General features: G+C 42.6%; 1 protein-coding gene across 6 annotated transcripts in view; it reads left to right on the forward strand.

The window, feature by feature from the left end:
• Positions 1–16,478, forward strand: part of LOC126415026 (skin secretory protein xP2-like) — a 547,299-nt gene that overhangs the window by 317,217 nt on the left and 213,604 nt on the right. For all 6 annotated transcript variants that reach the window (XM_050083400.1, XM_050083398.1, XM_050083405.1 and 3 more), the window contains one exon: positions 11,702–11,791. The gene's annotated coding sequence lies outside the window, so the exon portion shown is untranslated. The remainder of the gene's footprint in view (positions 1–11,701; positions 11,792–16,478) is intronic.

The raw sequence follows: 16,478 nt of genomic DNA on the forward strand, positions 1-16,478 counted from the left end.
CAAAGATTTTATTCAAATAGGTGGTGATTGCAGCAACTAATAGCAATTTTGCAGACTTCGACAATTCCTGTTATTCGGAAGGGATCAACAAATTAGAACGGCGTTGGACGAAGTGTATAAGACTAAAAGGAGACTATGTCGAAAAATAAAAAAGGTTTACCCCAAACACGTAAGTAGTTTTTATTTTTGCACGGACTTTTCAAATGCCCTTCGTACTCCATGGTCTTTCTTGCTTAAAACTCGATGACAACAACTGACTTCACACAGTCTTTACATTCGCACTACCCATGTTTCTCAATAATATATTGTCTTTATATGGGGGGTTTATAATGCTGTTGTTATCTATAAAGGTTAATTTGATACGTAGAAAAACAGTAAACTGTCTTGTTGCTACAATCCGTCATTTTTAGAAATGTTATGTATGCATAAACTGTGAAATACATTGCTTGGTTATAAGCCCTTACGTGGAAAGTGATGTATTTGTTTGTTTCATGATACGCGTGCTCATATGCGAACATTTTAAATTCCTTTGCAGACTCCTCCGATTCTTAAATGGAGCGCAACGTAAACCTAATCCACCTCCCCAGTCTTCCATGCCTGAGAGCATCAAAGTCTAAACCAGAAGCGTTCATCGCGCTGTCGAGGACAAATTTCCAGCCGTAAGAGACCCTGGCAAATAAAATTCTCCCGTACAAAAAGAGCCGGAGGGGCCGTTGGAGGCGGCGTAGCGTGAATATCTTTCCGCGCTGTGCATTGTGCCGCTCGATGGCGCTGGCACTTCGCCAGGAGAGTTTGGACGGGAAGGAAAAATATTATGGCCTCTAAGGGCGCGGCCAAATTTCACTTCTCTGAAGTTTTCCGCTTTTAGGCCCCTCGACAACGTAAATATTTAACGTGCAGCTGGCGTGTTTGAATTCAGCAGCGACGTGGGTCCGACACTTTGTAAACCCACATTGGCTTCCGCGGCTGAGAGCATGGCGCAGAGTAATCCGAGTCAGCGTTTTAACTGCCACTGAATACTCCGGCAGAATGTGAAAGGTTATCTGTCCTGCCGTAAAAGCCTCATTGTACTTAATCTCTTCCTGCGTTTTCGACAAACTCAGACTCTGGGAGATTGAAGAGTAATAACCACGCCATAAGGGAAATTGAACGATTGCACTCTTACTTTGATGAGTTTATATAATTACTTGTCTTTCACTTCCTGTTGCATTTAACACTTCATCTGCTTCTGCTAGCAACCCTATTAAGAGGCGATAATAATTACGTCAGTTACGTTCCGTAATTCTGATGAGTAGTGCGGCTTAATTAATACGGCACTGAGCAGCAAATATATCGCACCCCGGCGAGAACAGTGACACAACTCAAAAGTGCAGTACTTGTGAAAAACCGACCTAAAGAATTCTATAAAACTTACACTGTAGCAGCATATGCGCCATTTTAATTTCTATTTAGAAGTTTAGGCAGTAAAATCCATTATGGACTATACAACAGTAATATGGACATGTATTTCTGTACTCGTTCAATATGAGATGTTGCCAGATTAATTAATTCCTTGAGTTGTGCTACTCTTCTTGATTTTCTAAATGACTGCTCGTGTAGTAATTCAACCACTTTTACTTACTTTGATGTAATATGACATTCGAACGTCGATCACGCAAAATTAGAACGTAAGCTGAAATAACAAATGAAAAACAAGTTGAAATTTTTGTGTTAGAAAAATAAAACACGTAAATTTGTGATTTATGAAAATTAATAATGAACATGCATTAGGTACAATTTAAGGAACACAATTTACGAAATCATCATAAATGGGCTTACAAGTTGTGGAAACACTTTTCGCCAAGGGAAGGTACCGTATACAATGTGAACTTTCTTTACAGCAGAAATATCCATTTTTTTATGTACGCTGCAACGAACGAATTTTCGTAATATTTACAACAATTGTAACCCTCAAAATATTGTCTATACCTTTAGAGACGCATACGTGTCTGAAGGACATGGCAAGATAGACATAGCATAAACAGACATCGTAATAATCAATGATACTAAAAATTATATTCAGTTTCACCTTATACGTCAGAAGTTTCACAGCTCAGAATGTGCTGCTCATGTTGAATGATCCATGCACACCTGCCAGTAGCAACGCTGAAGTGAATCTGATCTTGCCGTGACGTTCCCAAAATGGCACGTTACATCGAAAGAGAACTGATCTAGGCTACTGAAGTTTCACCAAAGCTTCCTTTAATCTTACACGTGCGCCGACAGGACGCCCTGTTACTGCGACCAAAGTGCCGCACGTAACGAATCGTTTGCTTTCAAACAGAAACGTGCAGATGAGGGACTCTTCACATTTCACTCTCTGCTCTCTCGTGTAGTTAGCTTCACAGCAGGAGCTGTCTGATATCGAGGACGGGACAGTCCTACGATTCTCCCCATTCTGAAGGAGACTGTTTTATAGAGGCAACTCAGCTCCAGGTAACTAAATGGAACAGTAACTGTTTTTATTTACTTAATTCATTGCATTAGTATATAAAAGTGAACTTCGATTTGTTCAAAAATGGTTCAAATGGCTCTGAGCACTATGGGACTTAACAGCTGTGGTCATCAGTCCCCTAGAACTTAGAACTACTTAAACCTAACTAACCTAAGGACATCACACACATCCATGCCCGAGGCAGGATTCGAACCTGCGACCGTAGCAGTCGCGCGGTTCCGGACTGCGCGCCTAGAACCGCGAGACCACTGCGGCCGGCACTTCGATTTGTAATTATTAATTACGGGTACAGCGAACGTCTGTACGACACGGCTTGTAAATGATCGGGCTAAGTGTGTGCGTGTGCGTGCGTGTGTCTTCTCAATAAAGATATCAGCCAGTATATTTCCTTTGGGGTATTGCATATTACGTCAGTAATCCTACTACATATAGTGGGTACTAAAGAATGATAGCACAAGGAAAAAAGCTCTCTTAGTACATCAGTAATGAAATGGTGCAAATTGTACAGTTACTACGGTTGCTTATAATGTCCACAGCTAGGCTTCAGACGCTTCTTATAACGGCTAATTGCTACTGGGGATATGTCTATCAAACAGTCCACTGTAACTGTGGCTCATGCCATTTCAGTTTCTACCCAAAAAAATGTGCCAGTGTAGCTGTTTTTGTGCGGCACAGCAGTGTGGAGTCATTTTTGGTAAAAGTCCATCGGTTATTAAATACACGGAATTCACTTGTATATGTTAGTCCTGTCCGTTTCCCTGAAAGGATCATCGAGAAAAGCTTGCAGGTCCCGCTAATAATATGGTAGTGTTTTTAGTCCCAACAAGATGCCCAGTCTAATTGCTGTAGAGTGGCGTAACGACTAGTAAGACGGATGGTGGAAATGCATGCATATATATGCAAATGCATGCATATACACAGTGTACTGATGTGACTGTTTGGGCACCCTTTGTGGGACAGGTGTTTCATTTGGTCTGTATTTGGTACCACATTTCCAACCCTGACGAATTGGCTGTCACTTTACTTATCAATCTAATGACCTTGTCCTTAGCGCGTTGCATTTTTTCCGCTAGCGTACGTTCATTATCGTGCCACGTGCCCGCAACGTCAACAGACGGCACTCAGTCACGTGGTGGGTACTGGTCGTCATGTTGCGTCTCACCAGTGTGTACATGAATGTTTAGCGGCAGTACAAATGAGGTGTTCAGAGTAAGTCCTGATTCACGCAAGGTACTGCAATTGCTAGTCGACAAAGATATCACCAGACAACATCCACATTTGTCCGAGACTGATTTAGGTGGATCTCTGCAGAACACTCTTAGCAGTGTCTCCGGTCTTCCTCCTTGTTTGCATCTCTTTATTCATTTAGAGGAGACACATTTTCGATCCACACTGTCGACGTGACACCGTCTCTTCCGAGCAGAGCTGAGGATCGCAACTGCCGCGACTCGTAACTTCGACATCAGTCAAGGATATGCAGGACTAATAAACCACGGCTAGTTGAAATATTGCAAAGTGTGTTTAGAGTGAAACTCAGTGTAACTCAGAGATATTCAGAAACATCACCGATAGAAGTAAGGTAGCATCATTCGATATATTAGCAAGGAGGACCATGTAGTCGATTAGTAGTTGATATCTGACTTGATACATATGCTTCACACTTATCCGTGAGTTTGAGGTATTGTTTAGATACAAGCGACAGAAGGTCACAAAGGGTCCGTAGCAACATATAAACAATTACATGCGGAGCAAACGTATCCAAACATGGTTCAACTGTCATCTGGTGTTGAATTCACCATTTTGCCAACGTATGTTATGTGGGAGGCTAATGGTTTGCGACTGAAAGACGCGTGATTTAGGCAGTGAAGTAGTAGTAATGCATACATCAGCTGGACTTATGAACAGTGTGCATCAGATCAGAAGAACAGCTAAGGTTAATACCTAAAGTTTGCTTATTATGTTTATGAATAAAATTTCTGCGTTTACACATACAATATTTATTCATTTCAAGTTACTCACCTTTGTACGTACTAGAATGCTGCTATCTGAACCCGTCATACCGCTATCTCTGTGTGATTAGAAAAAATATTTCCTGACTATAGTTTCACTCGCGGCACCAAAAACAAATAACAGAGGCGTGTCTACTCAAAACAAGACGGTGTTGTATACTGAATTGAAACAGTATGTCTCCCCAGTCCTTGTCCATCGAAGCCGCTGGTCCGTGCATACTGATTTCAATATCGACGTGACATAAAGCTCGTACATACTTCCCGCCTTTCCTTGGAAATACACTTCGATCAGTTGGTTCTTTGTTCAAGCGAAATTCCGTCGGCTCATTGATCAACGCAGTTAGCATTTCATAACAACGTACGGAACGATACATTAGCTGCCTTTAGATACGCAAAATAGCGCTTTCGAGTCCACTGATTTGTATTCGAACTACCGGTACAGGAACTACAGGGATAACGTACCAAAGATGTTTTCGTGCTAATCGTGCGTTTTCTAGGTTCTGGAACGCAGAAAAGCGCGAGCACCAGCAAAGATTGTGATTTAGTGTCACGCGATGACTTGTGAGCTTGTTGCGAAACAGCGGTACGTGTCTTGATATGTTGCTGACAAGAGCCCATATAAAGGTAACAAGTGTTGAGAAGTCATCGAGGAATAATTAGAATTTTACTGCTCCAATATGCTGTGTTTGAGATATTGCTGTACGAAGAAACTGTGCTATTGATTTTATAAAGATTTTCAGCACGACGCGTCTTGCAGCTTTCAAATATGGAAGAAAATACATTTTTAAAAAGTAATGGCTGTAGCCCAGAGCTAGTAAACAAACTATATAAAAAGAAATTAAATACAAAACAGAACAGCATTAAAGACGAAATTACCCTGACAAAGACTGCAACAAGAAAGAAAGATAAATTTATAATACTTCCGTACTGTGGACATGCATCAGACAATAGATAATACACTAAAGAAAGCAAATCTCAAAATACAGTTCCATACCAGCAACACATTAGGAGGCAACATCAGTCACAAAACAGAAAAACACAGCGATAGAATCATTCCGTGTTTACAAAATCAAATGCAGCTAATGTAATAAAGCCTAAGTTGGACTGACAAAGACAGCTTTTGAAACGACCCAGAGAACACACAAATAAAGCAAAAATAACCTTTCAGTTTTCGGCACGCATCTCAGATAAAGTAAACACTCCAAGGAAATTCCTGAGAGAAATGTCACTATTTTACATATTGTCTGCAAAGGCCAAATTAATGGGCATTTTATGAGATATACATATCTCGATTCACACGACTAAGCACCGAGAATAACCAGATTTGCGCAAAAAGTTGTATAAACTATCCGTAGCACCTTAATTAATCAGCGTATTAATTCACTCCATCCTGCCTTAATCACAAAGTACGCCACTACGAACTATACAATGTAAATTATAACAGCGTAACAATACTATCTATACAGATTCCATTGAAATACGAATAAAATAATACGTTTTCTATTAAATAGTGCTCAAAAAGAAAAGAAAAAAAGTTATACAAATGTGATATGATGGAACGCTGTGTTTCACACAGTCTACAGTCATTGGTACTAAAACAATCCTGAAGTAAACTGAAAATACCAGAGGTTATAAAGGACGTTATAATAAAATTCTTTGCGCCATCATCTGTCAAAATCATGGTAACATCAATGAAAAATAAGCCATCGTGATTCACAGTGTAATTCAAAGACAAAATATTCTCCACTGTTTATAAAAGATGGTTTTCACGTAGATCACATAATGGGGGATAATGAAGATATCACAATGAAGCCAAAAACATATTATGCGCATAATACAGTAACTTGTAACTACAACTGTGATATCTTTTAACGCATTATCTCAAATTCATTTAAGTATGACGACATACATAAGAATGTCCACAGTATACATATCCTAAATACAAAAAAAAATAGTTTAGTAGATACCGTATGAACCGTATTATTACTGATAGCTTTGTTACCCACATTCGATGCATCCACTCATCACTCATAACAAATTGTGATCACTGTAATAGTTACTGCCTGCAGAGTCAAAACAGAGGATGCACAGACTGGTCTCCTGAGTAACCTCCGATCGGCGATGACAGTGACAAATGAATCACTAACGCAATAGCTCCTCCGTGTATACATGTTATAACCTGGTGCCCCAGAACACAACCTTTGAGGGTGTTGCTTTTTTCTTTGCCCCGGCAGTGTGCGAAAACCGTACAGTGACGAATGGGAAATCATTCTTGCATACGGGTCGCAAGTGGACTGAGATAAGCAACTTTGACAGAACGAAAAGTGTTAAGGGCCGGCAACTCGTAACGGGTATCTCGGCTGCTATTGTCGTGAGAATCTATGGAAAGTGCTTCACGGACGGGGAAACTACTAGTAAGCGAAAAGGTCTTGGACGCGCACTCCTCATCACAGAAGGATTGGCCAGAAACCAGGATATGCGGCAATCTGTGACAGATCTGACGACAGAGCACAATATTGGTGCAGGCACATGTAATCCAGAGCACACCTTCCAGCGCATTATGTTGAACTTGGGGTCCGGCAGCTTACGACTCCTGTGTGTTCTCATGTTGACCCAAACACATCGTCAGCCAACACTGCAATAGCCATGGGATCACTGAAATTGGACCGTGGATCAATGGAAATGACTTTCGTGGTCGGATGAAAAACATTTATTTTTTACACCTTATCGACGGTCTTGTCCGGATACGCCGTCATTTAGGCGAACAAATGGTCGAAACACGCATCGCATCACGCACATAGGCTGGCGGGGCCAGTATTGTGATGCGGACATCGTTCATCTGGGCTGCCATAGGACGTGATCTGTAGAAGTGACCGAAGGCCCATTGACAACTGTGGACTAAGAAAGGTCATTGTGGACCACCTACGGCCCTTGACGGTTGATGCCATCCACGAAAGCGATGGCATTTTGCAGTAGGGTAACTGTGCTTGTCGGAAGGTCAGAATCGCGCTTAAGTGGTTTGAGGTGCTTGATTGTGAATTCACGGCTACCAAATTCGTCTGATCTGAACACATGTGGAACGTTTTCGAGCTCCAGCTCCGCGGCCACAGTTTACGGGAATTTCGTGACCTATCCGTAGACATCGGTGCCATATACCTCCGGAAAACTTAAAGACTTATGGAAACCATGCTACGCAGAATCGCTGCTCTATTCTCTATTGCGTTTCAGTGGTGGTCCTAGACGCTGTTAAACAAGTGGTTATAATGTTTTGTATCATTAATTTATATGTATGCTAAGATGGAGTATAGAGTCAACATGCGTCTTTGAATATATTGTAAGTGCTACTTATATTTATTTTACATAAAACCACGAAGCTTTATTGGCTTCATTACTTTATGACTGTACCATATTTACGTATGTTGCTCTATGTGATTAAAAAAATTGTTTGTACGCATGCCCTCAGGATGGTCATCGTAGACCGAAATTAATTTTGTGCTTTAAAAATATTGTGGTCAATAACTGGAATAAAGACAGAAACGGTTCGCTAAATTTATCGCTCCTGAATTTTCCGAGAAGAACGTCGCCTTTTCTTTTTTTATACATTTCCGAGCATGTCTGTTATACTTTCGTGTGGATTAGTACGGACATGTTACACGCACGTCTCTGAATTCTATCGATTTCTTTCATGCTGACTTCACAAGCACACAAAAAACTACAATAATACTGTGTAATTGGTGGCATTAGCATCTTCTTTGCAATTTAGATGTACATTGACTTCCTCAGAACGCTTCCAACAAATGTGAGTCTTCTATTTGGCTTTCTTAATGCCGATGTCCGCCCCCGGTAGATGAGTGGCCAGCGCGACAGAATGTCAATCCTAAGGGCCCGGGTTCGATTTGTGGCTGGGTCGAAGATTTTCTCCGCTCAGGGACTGGGTGTTGTGTTGTCCTAATCATCATCCTTTCATCCCCATCGACGCGCAAGTCGCCGAAGTGGCGTCAAATCGAAAGACTTGCACCCGGGGAACGGTCTACCCGACGGGAGGCCCTAGTCAGCCGACATTTACATTCATTTTTAATGCCGATGTCTTTTCGTATCGCTTCTTAGCATGTCTGTAAATATTTAAAACCATATAGTGTGCGCCAGAAGTTTTCCACCAATTGTGCTATACAATCGGGTTCTTATGGTGAACATCCTTGTTTGTGGCTTTTTTGGTTAAAAAATTATTTCTTTTTAATATGAAGGAATAAATTCAAGGCGCTTTACGATCGTGACTTTCGCTCCGGGTCGCACGCTGCAGTCCGTATGAGGTGAACCGTGCCTTCTTCGTTAGTTGTTTGTGCCCTCTGGCCGTTGAATCATTCTAAAGCAGTGGGCGCTTCGCCTTAAAAATATCGCCATAGTTCTTCGCTCACCAGGCGTCACGCGATAGTCTGTTCGCGCTCGCTGCCGTCAGCACTGCGGACGATGCTCTTTCAACTATTCTCGGTAATTTCTCAGAACGCTCGCGAGCACCTCACTTCCAGTAACTGGACTTTCTAACGCAATGTTCGACGTACTGGCGTTCCCAAGTTCCCGCATGAGAAATGCCCTTCCTTATCGTTCGATACGTGTGTTACCACCGTTTCCTGTTTCGCAAGGTATCGTTCTTCTGAATGCATTCAGCACCGTGTCTTCTAACTAAATATTACTTTCTGACATATCTTTCTGTTACTTCTAACAACTACGATAGAAATACTTATGAGAGAAGGGCACGGTGTATAACTACACAAATAAACCAAAACATTATGACCACTCCCCACTGCGACGTTGGAAGTCTCCTGGTGGCGTTGCGGGCACGTGACGCTGCAAGTAAAGTATGTAAGAGGAACAGCCACGGACGGGGAATGTCAGTTAAGTCCCATAAGACTTCACACACACGGGGGATGTTCCTAGCGAAGCTATGTGGTGCAAATGGGGAAAGCCGTTGAGACATAAGACTTCGACAAAGGGCAGATTATTATTACGCAGAGCCCGTGAACAGGTATCTCCAAAACGGCGAAGCTGGTCGGATGTTCACGGGCTACTGTCGTGAGCATCTACGGAAAGAGGTAGAAGTACAGTGAAATCACCAGTAGAAGCTAAATCGTTGCCCGTCCACGGCTCTTCACGGAACGTAGGCTTGATTGCTCTGTAAAGTAGGACAGATGATGATCTGTGGATCTCTGCCGAAAGAGCACGAACAAGTGCTTCGAAGAACACCGTTCATCGTATTGTTGAACATCAAGTTCCGCAGCAGACTACCCCTACGTGTTCACATGTTGACACGATGACATCGCCAGTTATGATTGCAGTGGGCACGGGACCATCGGGATCAAATCGTCGATCAGTGGAGACATGTCGACTCTTCGGGTGGATCACATTTTTGCTACGTTAGGTTGATAGTCGCCTCCACAAACTCTGTCATGGAGGTGAGCGGTGGCTCTAAACATGCAGCGCGCCACGGACGCACGCTGGTGGGAGCAGAATTATCCTATGAGAGACATTCTCATGCGCTCGCGTGCGACCTGTGGCAGTAATCGAAGACACGCTGATATCTGATAACCACCTGCATCCCTTCGTGCTGACGTCCTCCCCGACGGCGATGTCATCTTTCAGCAGAGTAATTGTCCGTGGCTCGGAGCTAAAACCGCGCTACAGTGGTTCGAGGACCAATATAGTGAACTCACGTTGATGTCTCGACGACCAAATGCGCCTGATGTAAATCCAATGGAACCCATTTGGGACGCTATCGGGCGCCATCACCACGTACGCAAATCAGCGGCCCGTTATTTACGCAAATTACATGTCTTGTGCGCAGACATCTAACGCCACATGTCTCCAGATACCTATCAACAAACTATCGGGTCCCTGATACGGAAAATCAGTGATGTGAAGTCGGGCAGACACACTATTAAGGAAGTGGTCATAATGTTTTCGCTCGTCGGTGTACACTATTCATTATAGTCTCTCTCTCTCTCTCGCTCTCGCTCTCGCTCTCTCTCTCTCTCTCAACGTAATTGTTCGATAAGCACACATAGTTAGTCTCGCATTTGTGTGGTCTGGTCTTCTTTAGTAAGTTCTTCGAGCTAGCACTGGTATCAAACCACAAATTATTCAATTTTATAGCTATTTATACACTTTGCCTTTTCCAACAAACATAATGTTACAATAGTTAGTAGTCTACTATTGAACGACAGCATTTATAGCCGCATCACTGGAATGGCAGCTTGAATTTATATTAGGGTGTTCTTAATTAGATTAAATTTTGCTCAATTGTAACCAGCATTCCGCAAGTCGGAACGGGCCTGAGGCCTAATCCATGAGTGATGTTTACGTTTACGTTTGTTACTGTTACTCATTTGTCTGTTTGAGTTTTCTACGTACTCACTTGCTTCGAAAGTATAACGAACGGTGCACGAGAAGGGATAACTGGTGAACGTTGCAGCGCGGGGTAGCCGCGCGGTCTTAGGAGTCTTGTCATGGTCCGTGCGGCTCCCCACGTCGGAGGTTCGAGTCCTCCCTCGGGCGTGGGTGTGTGTGTGTGTTGTCCGCAGTGTAAGTTAGTTTAAGTTAGATTAAGTAGTGTGTAGGCTTAGGGACCGATGACCTCTGCAGTTTGGTCCCATAAGACCTTACCACAAATTTCCAAATATTAATAAAATTATAGGGAACACGTTCCAAGAAATTGAGAGTGGATTTAGCGAATGATCTCTTTAAAATATGAATAAATCCAGTGTAGTGCTTAGAAACACTTACACGACAGCAGAAAAAATGTTGTTTCCTATATGACTAGTTATAGTGCTGGATAGAGTGGAAAGATTCTAGGAAAAACTTTAACGAAAAAAAAAGAAAAAGAAAAAAGGACAATACGACAATACGCCAATACGCTGTTGCTTGATGAATTCTTGGGTACTGTTAAGGTGTTTGAAGGTGTATGTGATGTTCAACAAGTAGAACTGAAAAAATAGACCGAAGGATTTCAGAGAGATCCGGATAGACAAGTTTGTTCCCGAAATTTCGTTGCTCTACATCTATTATGTTTGGGTGTTGTGATTTTTTTCCGTCAGCGTATATAGTTATTTGCTTATAGTTTTACTTATTTGCTTATAATTTTACTGTTATCAGTAAGAATAAGACGAAATTGCCTCAATAGGGGTTTCTCTTGCTGTGCCTGCAGAGAGGAGATCGCGACACTGCGACGGCGGCGGTGGGCGGTAGGCGTGGCAGACTACTGCTTGGCGACCACACCCCGCTCTGGACTAACGAGGTGAGCTGCGGGCCCCACAGGGCGCCGCGCTTGTATACTGTGTACTTATACCACTGTGCTAGCAAGCGCGCGCCACGGTTAAATGGTACTGCGGAGGCGCTGTGGCGTTCTTGTTCATTGCTCATTTAAATCAGCAAGCTCAACAAATATGCTGCCTGATTCAAGATAACAATGTAACTCTGTCGAGTAATGCTGCTAAAACTTAGCCGCCAGAGATGTGTCCCTAGACTAAATTCAGTAGTTGTTAATCCACTGTTAGTTTATTCTACACATGAGGCCTTAGTTCACTCTATACCACCTAACTAAATTGCTTTGAAACATAATTGTGATCTATTTTCAAATAGAAAACTCACAAATGGCGCCACCAAGTGTCTGCTTGTACAAATAGTACACATTTCTAAATAACAGTTCATAGTACAAAAGTTAATGCTTGTCTATTCCTTCACTGTTCAGTTCACTCACACTAAACACTCTCACTGACAGAGCCCATGTAGAATCAACGATGACAACTAATAGACAAATATTCTCAAAATATCGATAACTATTTCTGTTAGCGCAAATATTTCACAGTTCCTCATTTCTCGGCGAACTAGTGTCTCTAATAAAAGTTTGCCTTACATGGCGCGTGGTGTTATGATGTGCAGCACAAAAGGCAGTTTTCACTTTAGCCACCAAAACTTTCAGAAAAAGCATCTAAATGGGATATTAATGATACTGTTTTCTTTATAATCTCCTTCGTCACACGTGGTCAACAAAATGCTTTTTCTAACCATGTTACCAAAATTTCATACTCTTTGACTTGTGACTTACGGGCAGAAGAAAACCTGGGAGGGGAGGGGGGGGGGGGGCGCTGGGCGCTCTTCTCTGTCTGACTATGGCCAATGAGAGTTGGAGCTGCCCTCGTGTACACATACTTGGCACATAATTTAATGAACTCGCTTTTTCTCCTTAGATATGCTGCCTGAAAAGGCGAGCAAACTTTAACTAACAAATTTTTTAAGTTGTGGAAGGACTGGAGTAAAAATACTTCAACCGTATAAATACTAGAAATTTTTGCGTACTTTAGTTCATACAGTGGCCGTAATTCATTACATGACTGTACAATAGTAGGTATCCACTCAGCAAAATGGTTCAAATGGCTCTGAGCACTATGGGACTCAACTGCTGAGGTCATTAGTCCCCTAGAACTTAGAACTAGTTAAACCTAACTAACCTAAGGTCATCACAAACATCTATGCCCGAGGCAGGATTCGAACCTGCGACCGTAGCGGTCTTGCGGTTCCAGACTGCAGCGCCTTTAACCGCACGGCCACTTCGGCCGGCTCCACTCAGCACTCATTCATAGTTCATTACTTACAATTTTAAAATTCAGTGTACACTCCATCACACTTTCTGAAAGTGTAACTTCATTTTATCAACCAAAAACAACTTGAAACTAAAAAGAATTTCCCGAAAATATTTGTGAACCACATCATTCTTTTTGTCGTTAAGGACTACCTTATGGCTATTTGACAATGTATTTACGTAATTTTTTTCTGTGATGTGTGCACAGTGTTATATAAATAAGCTGTTGTTTAAACACACACACACACACACACACACACACACACACACACACACACACACTGTACACCAGATAGTGCATGGGCAGCGTCGGTACAGTTCTCTCGGGTACAACTCCGCATAGCTTCCTCACAGGCACACATTTCTGACTCTTAATGAGTGATGAAACAACATTGCCACGGTACAGTACCACTCAGAAAAGGTAGACACTCTCGCTAGAAGTGAAACTGTTGGTAAACTGACAGAAAATTTAATAGAAATTCCCACATCCATAGGGATGGTTGCGCGTGAAGCCTGTAATAATTGTCACAGAGGATCTTAGCGAAAGAGCTATCGGAAAAGCCTAGGAAGTTCTGGTCATATGTAAGGTCAGTGAACGGATCCATACATTCCGTTCAGTCTCTTCTGGACCAGTCTCGTGTTGAAACTAGAGGTAACATAGAAAGCAGAAATATTGAATTCCGCATTTTAAAATGTATTTATGCATGAGACAATTACCGTACCAACGTTCAACCGACGCACACACTCACAAATGAGAAGTATCGTTATAGAAATCCTGGGTATTGACAAACAGTGCTACTCAGAACACGAAATGTGTTCACAATTGCGAACATGGACATCCGTCAGCTGTATAACGGAAAGGGACAGTGGAAATTTGTGCCCGACCGGGCCTCGAAGCCGGACTTCCCGCTCATAACGAGCGCTCGTCTTAACATTAGGCTATCCTAGCACGCTTCACGTCCAGACTCAAGCTTTCATATGCAGTCAACCAAGTGCCTACAACCTGTACTTGTCGATCCATTATGTATATTCCCGTACAGGGGAGATATTTTAATTGAAAGTCGCTTGTCCGGTGTCTGCGGACAAATACGATACTGTAGTGCCTGTTTTGTGCAGAAGTACGCATCGTAAATACTACTCAAAGTTAACTAGCCACTAAGCCCTGACTGATTACCAAGTAGATTTCACGATGAAAAACGCCGCGGTATGCGAGAATATGTTGCACAGCGAATAGTCTCTCACGACTGGGAAACATTGTTCACAGAAAGGATAAAGGAACGGATTCTCGGTGTAACAGTCCAGTATAGCGGAAAGGATAAAGAAACGGATTCTTGGTATTACAGTCCAGTACAGCTGACGTTTGTCTGTTGTAGGGTCCTGGAGCATGGTGTGAGTATTACGAGGACAGTTTCTGACATTAAAACGCCCCCTCGTAATACTACCATAAGCGCACTGACTATACGCTCTTGCATTGTCCTGCTTGCAATAACCGAAGATCCATACGTTACTTCTCTGAAAAAAAGATTGCATATTGTTCAAATGTCTATCAGGAATTATGATTGCGAGAAAAAGATTAGTCCAATAATTCGTGTTTTGACATAATGCAAAGACTCCTGATGAGGATTTGCAGAACTTTGCGGTCGACTGTTCTGAGAGTTCACGTATTTGCTGAAACCGTTACGTTATCTGCCACAATAACCACGTAACAGTCCTGGGCGGCAGTCGAAACTTTCACGGAGTTACTGACTGCCGTGTAACGGCGGAGACAGCACCATCTTTGAGCACACTGTTACTATTATTATTATTATTATCATCGTTGTTGTTATCGTTGTTGTTGTTGTGGTCGTCGTTGTCGTCGTCGTTGTCGTCTTAGGGCCTTCGATTGCATGTGCAGGCTGCCCGAGTCGGCTATATTGAACGTAGTTCGCAGCGCATCCGACGAAACAAAATGGATGCAGAAGCGCCGGAAATTGACTGAGCTGTGCGTACATTATGCGTACTGGATTGTTTAACTAAATGAAATCTTTTATGACTGTCATGAAACGTATGTTTTCGTAAACAAGAGTCTTATCTAAGTGACCTACGTTTCATACTGCAGGCACAATAGCATCTCATTCACTGGTTCCACGGGGTCAACAGAAGCGCAGTACTGTGAAAAGTCGTTTCATTCACGAAAGAAGTGAAGGAAGTATAATGAGTTTTATGGGCATGTAGCCATGTTTACAATTTATTGTCTGCAAACCTTCGGACATGAAGCTAAACTCGGCCACTCCATTCATTATGTAAGCGGCTATCGTTACAATGACTGGCATATCATTAGCAAGTCTCATTGGGTGAAGATCACAGGAACACAAGGACCACAATCTAGAATGAAATACTGTGATTCCAATGATCGGCGTGGCCTTATTGTAGGTGGTATGACTCTGTTTCGGCACTCACAGCCCACCATCTGTACAAATCACTGCCAGGCGCTATCACGCCCGGTGACGTGACGCTTCCAGACAATTTATTCACAGGAAAAGGTTGTGCCACCAGAATGCGGACAAAGTTAAATTTATATTTGCCGCCGGCCGCGGTGGCCTTGCGGTTCTAGGCGCTCAGTCCGGAACCGCGCGACTGCTACGGTCGCAGGTTCGAATCCTGCCTCGGGCATGGATGTGTGTGATGTCATTAGGTTAGTTAGGTTTAAGTAGTTCTAAGTTCTAGGGGACTGATGACCTCAGATGTTAAGTCCCATAGTGCTCAGAGCCATTTGAACCATTTTTAAATTTGCCGTCGCATTATTTTTCCCACCGATGGTGATCGTAGGATTTTTGCCCTGCCGGTTGTTTCTAATAAACAGTCGTAATTTCAAAATGTCCAATATGTTGAAAGGAGGTGCAGGGTATGATAAAAAAAGAGGGGGGGGGGCGATTATGAAAGGCCTTCGTGCTGCACGCTCAGCATAGATGTAATTTGCTTCTTTAAATATCCTAAACCCCCTATTTATGGCGATTTGGTGAAATATTCGGTTTCAGAAAAGTCGAACGAGGATTACTGTGTGTCGACGAGGAAACGTCACTCGATGGACCTCATCGCTGGGTTCGCTGATGACGCGGCGAGAGCTCAAGCGCTTATTTTAAAAAAAATCCAGAGCAATCATTGCGACCATTCGTGAATATTATTGGTGTGAAGGAACCAACAAGACGTACATTTGCCGAGAAGAACCTTCGATATAAATCCTACGCATCGAAAGTGAGACTGCTTGGTCAAACCGAGCCAGTCGCTGCAGTTCAATAAAAAATGAATCCGTGGGACGAATCGGATTCTTTTATGATGAAAAAATTTTCTTAGCAGATGACAA

The sequence above is a fragment of the Schistocerca serialis genome, chromosome 1 (assembly GCF_023864345.2).
Source record: "Schistocerca serialis cubense isolate TAMUIC-IGC-003099 chromosome 1, iqSchSeri2.2, whole genome shotgun sequence".
Classification (NCBI taxonomy): domain Eukaryota; kingdom Metazoa; phylum Arthropoda; class Insecta; order Orthoptera; family Acrididae; genus Schistocerca; species Schistocerca serialis.